Source organism: Pinus tabuliformis, chromosome X (genome assembly GCF_031772625.1).
Source record: "Pinus tabuliformis cultivar Carrire ecotype Pingquan chromosome X, CPIR1, whole genome shotgun sequence".
Taxonomy (NCBI): Eukaryota; Viridiplantae; Streptophyta; class Pinopsida; order Pinales; family Pinaceae; genus Pinus; species Pinus tabuliformis.
The window spans coordinates 1,373,401,525-1,373,410,502 of NC_142308.1; positions in this window are offsets into that span (position 1 = coordinate 1,373,401,525).

Below are 8,978 nucleotides of genomic sequence, written 5' to 3' on the forward strand. Positions count from 1 at the left end.
GATGTAGTGGAGAAATTGAAGCTGAAGACAACGAAGCATCCAACACCGTATAAGGTGTCATGGTTACAAAAGGGACATCAATTGTTGGTAAGTGAACAGTGTGAGATAGAATTTCAAGTGGGCAAGTACAAAGACAAAAATTTTTGTGATGTGATGCCTATGGACGTGTGTCACATATTGCTTGGAAGGCCTTGGCAATATGACAGAGGAGCCATGCATGATGGGAAGAGAAACACTTATAAATTTGGGAAGGATGGCATCAATCATACATTGTTGCCTCTGCAAGAAGAAGATGAGCCAGAACAGAAGACTAATTCAAGAACTCTGTTACTTGGAAAAAAGGAATACCTGGAGCAGACAATAAGTACACCGTTGAGTCATGAAGAGGAGATCATTGATGAGTTTTTGTGTTATTGGGTAGAGCCAGATCAGCTGGATATAGGTGATACTTTTGATGTGGTTACAGGGGTTGAGGAGGATATGCAATCTCGTGAAGCTGCTACAGCACAAGAAGAAGTTCTTATGGGTGCAGAAGAAGTAGATCAATCTGTAGCATGGATAAGTGAACCAACAGTTGAGACTGTTGAACTCAGTGATTTTCAAACTGACAGTGTGTGTGTGAATGCAGGGACTACAAATGATGATGAAATGTTGCAACAATGCTATAGAGAAATTGCATTGATAGAGCACTGGTTGGAAAATCCAAATATGACAGAGAGATTGCAAGTGAAAAAGTTCAATACAAAGGACAAGAGCAAGAAAGCATCATGGATAGCGGCATGAATTTTGCTAAGAGTTCGTATCAGCATGTTGATATGCTGGCAGAAGAGAAGGACCAAATAGAACAACCACTTGAATCATTGCCAAAAGGAGATAAGGCCCAGGAGCCTTATGTTTTTAATTTTAACATGTGTTTTGTGAATGCAGGTATTGTCACCGATCCTGAGAAACATTTGACTCAGTTGAATAGTCAAGTGAAAGGAAAAGAAGTTCTCTGTTCCAGAAGACAAGAGAGGGTGGATGATAGGGTGGCAGTCAAAACAGAGACCAGCATAGGAGTAAGAAAACAACAACTGGGAGATTTATTGGACCAAGAGATTGAAAGCATCAGAAAGTTGATGATGACAGTATCCTGGAAGAGACCAACACCAGCAAACCAAAAGAGAAGCAGCAAGAACACGACAGAAGAAGATTGCAGAAGTGCAGCTAGCGGAACAAGGCAACATAAGATATGGAAACCTGGAGAAAGACAGCAAGCAATAGCACCTGATGACTTGCAGCACAAGATATGGGATCCAGGCATCCACAGATCCAAACACATGATCAGGAGATCATGAGTAATTTTAAGGTTGGGTGTCTGATGTGGGAGCATCAAGACCATGAAAAGGGGGGTGTGATAATTTTAGTATTTTGTTATTTTAATAAAGCAGATTATGTAATTATTCTTTTTCTAAATAAAAGGATATGGGGGGAAATAGTTTAGGAAAAAAAACTTGGGATAGAATTTCTATGTTTTTCAGTTAAAATTAGGGAGAATAAAGCTTCATGCTTTAAATCATCAAGGGAAAAAGGGAAAAGCTAGCTTTTGTAAAAGATAAGGATAAAATGCCTATTTTGATCATAAAACAAAAGGCAAAAAATCTAGGAAAGAGGGCCTTGAGCATATTTTTAAAGAAGAAACCTATGCGCTCCGGAAAAGACAAGTCAGTCCTCTGTAATGAATATATCTTGAAAAACGATGGAATAAAGGTTGTTTTGCTGTTGGTTCTAGTTTACACATATAACTATGCATTACTCTGTTTTTTGGGCGTTCTTTTCCAGAGCGCAATGATACATTGGTTAATTGACAGTGCTTGATTTTATGTGATATATGATTTGTTGTGGAGAATCTGTTGTGTTCAATCGAAACCGTCCACACTGTAATTGCTTCCATGTTTGTTAAGCCGTCATTCTGTACGTGGTATGCTTTAATCGAAGGTTTAGAGCTGCGGTTACAGGTTGAAGTGAATGCGTGTAACGCTATTACCGTATCCGTTTAAAGGAGAGAGATATGACACTTGGTAACGCTGTTGTAATTAAAGACGTTCTGTTGTGGCGCATATATATGTATAATGGCTAACCTTTAAGGCGCTGTGTACACGGTGTTAACCATAGTCAACAGGAGCGTATTAATTACCAGTCTGTCCAGAATTACATGCATTGACATATTGGTTGAGAGTTAAAAAGGATAAGTCTGCTATCAGAGCCTCAATAGAATCAAGCCTCCATTCGAAATGAACGCGCCATGAATATATATGTAAATCGTTTCAAGTGGATTATTATATATATATAAATCGTTGGAAGTTGAAGTGAACTATATAGAGGGCCGAAATTTGTATAACTATCGGCCATTATATTCTACCACCGATCCGAAGAGGAGTGCCATGGATATATGTGGATAAAGAAGATATACATATGTTGAGCGCATAGGCCCAATGGATTATCTCTGCTAAGAATTCCGTCAAAGGCACAGTGGGACTGTTTTTTTAATGAAATATAATTTTGATGACTGATGCGTCCAGTTCAGGAGGAAAGGGAATTGACGGAGGCATAGAAGACCTCACTGACAGATTGAAGAAATTGTCCCTAATGCCTGCGAGCCCACCATCAGTTGTTCACTGGCTCTTTGGCTTCTCACTATGCATCTGTCACCTAAGATCTTCACTAATGCATGGTTCTTAGATGTCCCGAGGGAGAGAATAACCTTTACCCCCAGTGCCCTACAGGTATGACTATCTTAGAGGTTTTTTTGTCATTCCCCTACTTTACATCAATTTACAAATTGGTTATTTTTCTTACACCCTGTCATTCACTTTTTTGTCAAAGGTTTATGGTTTCATGTTCTACTTGTGCCTTCCAATGTTCATTCCACACTCATGTGTTCAGGTAATCCAAATATTGTTTCACACCTTATTATATTTTCTTCGTTGATGTGGTGCACTCTATTTATCTTGTTCCTTCTACTACACTTAATTTTAATACCCATTTCTATTGAATCTCTTTTTTTTAGAGTTTTTCACAGAAGGCTGAGGCTCTACAGGCAGGGCTCTATACCATAATCATTTTAGGCTATATTCTCATGGTAAGGTCATTAAGTTTAATTTATGACACATCAAACTGTTACATGCAACATCGTATCCCAAACTAAGCCTTTCTGTCACATACAAATCAATGGAAGTGAATGCTTACATTTTTGACTTCATGACTTCGATAGGTAAACAACTCTAACTTCCCTCTTCTATGTTATTTATTTTTCTAAAGGAAATATTCTCTAGTAGGTTGGCATAATGAATCTTTTTTTCTCTTTTCCACTACCCGACAGGTAATATCTCAAGCCTGAATCCTCTTACAATCTTGGTTCAGAAATATTGGATCACACAACTGTTTGCACGTGCCTCTTCTCTGAATTTTTTCTACAGATAAGTTGGATCTCTATTGTCAGGGTTTTTGGAAATTGTTTCTAGCTAGCCTGGTGGAAATTGACTTGGCATTTGACAATAACCACCATCCTCCTTATTTCTCTTTTGGGGAATTAAACCCCTAAGGTGAGAGAATTCCCATTTTGGGATTTTCCCTTTGAGGGTTCTGATATATTAGAGATATCATTTTTATTGTCAATGTATTTTAATTTGGGTAGTTGCATGTTGTAGAGTCTAAGATATTTTGTAGGGTGTTGACATTATCTAATTGGTACATTTATCCAAACGATTTGTTTCACTGAAACTGGGGTTCCACTGTAGTATTTTAACTTATCAGAAAATTCTCTTTCTTCTACTTCAACCAATTCAGCCAAGTTGTTGAAATCTAAATTGCATCGACTGAATTCTTATTTTAAATATTCAATATGGCCAGCATGGTCTTAATTCAATGTTTAAGCATTTCAATTTCCCTCAACATACTTTTGATTTATATCATTTTTTTCTTAGCCCATTCACATTCCACAATGTGATTAAAGGCTATAATTGATTCTTGGTTTTGTTTACATGATGGTAATAATTTGGATGGTGCATTACTGCGAATACTCCCTTTGAATCATGAATTTAGTTAGCTAATACTCTCTTACAAAATTTAATTCAGTTTTTGTAATAGACTCGTCAATGTATGTAACTTATCCAACTATTTTCTTTCAAAGGATTCATAATTGTTCTTCAGAATTAGAGTTCCTCAATGGTTGTATGATGCTTGTTGTGTGCCCTACAATTTTCTTTTTGTTACTTGGGTTGTGGTAAAATGTACAAAATCTCTGCATAATGGATAACTATTATCTTTGTTGTGATTCATGTAATAGCCCTCTACAATGGGAACATTTGTATTTATCATGGCGTAACAATCCAACTCAATTGTTCCACATACCAATTTTTCCTATTTTCCTTACCATAAACCCTCAATTTCCCCCTCTATTTTTCTCTACTATTTGTGTAGCTCAAGCTGTGGCTACAAAGAATATTCACCATACAACTCACACAATAGTAGGTCTGGCAAATATTCTTTGAAATGACAACCCGACTACCTTGATTCAATTTTTGGTATATCTATGTCATCTACTAGTCCGACATAATGTAACTTTGTGATTAAACGCCACCAAATCTCACTTTTAAAGTGATTAAGGAAATATAATTTAGTTGGATAAGTTCATCTTATTACTCGATTTTTATTTAACGTTTTACAATGTCAACGACCAATTTTCTCATATCATATGTTCTCCACTTATCTTTTCCATATACATATCCATTTTTTTTAATTAGAATGGTAGTGAACTCCTTGCTTTTACGGACTCTGCCACCCAACATTTACAGTTAACTTTAAATTTACTTTCCCCTACATTCACTAGGATTTTCTATGGGCAACATCACATAGCGAATAACCACCCTTCCTAGTCTAGTATAACTAGTTATGTACAAATAATATAAACAATCTAACAGGTCCATGATTTGAGCATTTAAAAGGAGAACTTCATACTATCACTAATCAACACTCTCGTTTTCTAAGGAACACTATATATTGAGGATATAACTTGGCTCTAACATTAAAGTCCATCGAGTCCTAATTATTTTATCGTGATGGATTCCACACTAGATAGTATAATATCGATGGTGTCTTTCATTACTTCTGTAGAAACAACCATATATGAAACTAAATTCGTCCACAAACTTATGTATCACTTCTGCGTTAGTTATGTGTAAGTAAATGGATCGGTTAATCCATAGTGTTCTACAAAATTGCATGCAAAATAGAAACATTCAGCTTATGCTGAGATATATACATATTCATAAAACTAACAAAATCTCACCTAATTTCAACCATCTTCAACAACCCACATCAAAACACTAAAATGATTATATCAACACCCTTTCCAATTCTCAACAAATGTATAACTAATATTTCATGTATTATTCCACTTAATATGATAATAATTCTAAAAAGTACCCAATAAACAATACCCAACTAACCTACCTAGAATTGTCGAGAGAAATCAGAATTGGGAATCTCACACCCTTTTCCACTCAACCTAGAACTGCTTCCTCCAGTTCACCCCCAAGATGAGACTTCTTGCCCAGGAATCAACAACATTTGTTGATTCCTTCAACGGGTATTTCATACCTCATTTTCATGATAAAGTTTATGGTAGCAACATCCCACTTTTTGTGGAATTTTTTATCCTTTGCCTAGGCTTTTCCTTAAAAGCTAACCTTTCTCTCCTGCAATGTTTTTAGGATTTTCTAAGCTTAACATATTTTTCCAGCTAAGAAACTTAATGGATATTTCTCTCCCATCCATTAATCTTATATAGAATTTTATTCTAGAATACTTATCATGAACGAATTATCAAATCTCATTTATCAATGAGATTTTATCTTTATTTTATTTTGGCAAGAATCTCGTTTCTAGGTGTCTCATTCCCAAGTACATACATCTCATCTATTTATTTACTAATAAATAACCATTTACATAATTAACTCAATATTATTCTTTGGCTTTTCCCTCATTCTCTCTAATCCAACTTAGTCTACCCATAGTGGTTTTACCACAATGGAGGGATATTACATTCTCCTCCCCTTTTATTAACACTATCCTCGATGTTCATTGTCCTGTTCCTTTTTCCTAAACTCTTTCGAGTAACTTTTTATATTTCATTACTTTGTTCTCCTATAGCATATTCAAAAATAAATTCTCTCATTGCACTTTTATCCTTGCTAATATCTTGATTCCAGAGCCAAATATTTTCTAAGTTAAAAATACCACGAGATTTTACTAGAAGATCTTCCTCGACATTATCTATAACAATTTCCAATCTGTCAATTGGAAATTAATGTGTATTTTTTTGGTAAGTAGTTGTATATATGAAAACATTACAACTTTAAAAATGACTAGAAAATACTGATTGGTATGCTACAATGGAAATTTTGTTGGTTTGGGGCAATCTTATTATTTTGCGAAACACCTTCGCATTGTGAGAGAGATTTCATCCTCTCTTAACAAAAGTTAATTTTCTCATATCCAAAAAGTAGTTGCTTCTTGGATTTCATTACTTTTCGCTTACAATCAACTTGATTTGCTAGGATTGATGACTCAACGTGGATGCACCCATACTTTCGTATTAATTTGATGCCCCTTCTCCATCATGCATGTTGAAGATACATATGTTTTATAATTTTCACCTGCATCCAACACATTATTCACATACAACCAATAAGGTCAGTACCATTAATACATATTTTTGTAATAGACCCAAGGCCATGCACATTACCATAAATATGACTTATTTATAAACTTCAAGACAACTAATTGTATCCTGGTTTTACACATTTCTCATGGTAACATGACAATTAGCAAGGATCTGTTTGTAGCATGTTATAATTTAGCTATCTTTTTAACACTTGTGTAGCTACTATTTTAGCTATTTTATTTTTGAAGTATTAGGTTATGATCCAAATAACCTTCCAATGGACTCAAGTACATCCATTTTTAACTATTCAATGTTACCCATGCTGGTAGTCAACCCATATTTCATGGTTCACCAGTTATTAGCATAACGTGCTTCGCAGTATATGACATATGGTTTCTTATTTTCCAAATTCTATTTGGATAATCTTTTCTTCTTTTCATATTCTTACCTTCATGTATCTTTGTGCTTTTGTCATGTTCATCCCCTACCACCTTTGTATACATACTGAATAAATGCTTCTAAATTTTCACGTGCATACAACAATCGTTTTATCCACCCACATGCATCCAATATGATCAATACATTAGTATAGTATTATAGAAATACAAGGATTCTTTGATATATTTATTCATAACTATGCCACTGGTATGGCCTCCTACTTATTTTAAACTGTAAGATATTGATTTCCTAGTGTAATTTGGAATAGTTAGCTGCCCAATTCTATTTATATCCCTTACAAAAGGGTAATAGAAATTAATGTAACATTTGCAACATTCAATTTGATGTCGTTATTTTGATATCATGGTATCAATTTTTCATTTTTATATACATACTTGCATAAAATAATCTACTACATTTTCCATTCTCATGATGACTTTATGATTATAATCTGGCTCCTAAGTGAATTTATCAAGCCTACTCTGATTTGTTTCACTTGATTCTAAATTATGAGGAAACCGAGATGAAATAATTTATAATGTCCATGTGGAGTGTTAGAGTTATCCTAAAAGATCTAAATTCCTATCCAATAAAATGTTTCTATACAATCTTTACCAAGCTAGTTCAACACCTAGCTTCACCCATGATCATATCACGCTTGACCCATATGTTTGAGTTATATCACTTTTACAGTTTTGCAGAATACTGCAATGTCAACATCTATGCTTCTATATCACCTTCCTTGTAGATCCTTCACTTATGTCATAATTTTTCCTTTCCAAGATAATTTATTTCCCATATGTATATATTTGAATAGGATGCTAGCAGTATTATTTATCCTATAGGGGTGAATAGATTTTCATTGTAAAATGATGACTATTCAGTTAAGTAAACTTTTCTGATTTTACCAAGCAAAAAATTAGATCTTTAAGCTTGATTGTCTTACTCTAAGGTTTAAGTCTTTCATATGATCAACCTAAAGCATATTTCGAGTGCTAGAGTTCAATAATTTTTAACTAGTTACATAAAATTAAGATTAAATCTCTGAATATGTGGGCATAATAAATTGGGAGGAAATTGTACCCAATTATACTTGTATCCTCCATCTAATGTTTGCCTCTCATCATATATTTTGAGTAGCTCCTGAATATATGTTCCTGGTAGAGTATCTCAATTGATGCTGGTAACTCACAATATGTTTTCATTGAACCCTCACTTATAAGGAATAGGGTTCTCTATCTCTCTCTCTCTCTCTCTCTCTCTCTCCCTCTCTCTCTCTCTCTATATCTCTCTCTCTCTCTCTCTCTCTCTCTCTCTCTCTCTCTCTATATATATATATATATATATATATATATATATATATATATATATATATATATATATATATATAGATATATATATATATATATATTTCTCCGTTGTTTCTCTATTTTTTTACGCCCAAAATATTTTTTCATTTTTTCATTTTCTATGTAATTGAGAAAGGATCGTGTGCTTGCTCAACTTTCAATATTTTAATTAATTGTCAGTATAAAAGTCAATCATAATCTGTGCACCATCTAATTCACAAATAACATCATAGTGATTGTGTTGTTGTAGCACTAAAATGATATCCAATTGTAACAACCCCACAACCAACTCATTTTCATTCCCACATCATTATTACTCATTAGCTTTGATGCTAGTGTGAGTACTCACATTCTACAACACTCATGTGAATCTATGGACACTGCGTGAGCTTCCTCCAAGTGTGTTTGTTGAATTTCTGGATGCACCCACAACTTGATATCCCAACTAATTGGTTCATTGTTTGACCTTCATTCCCAATTGTTTA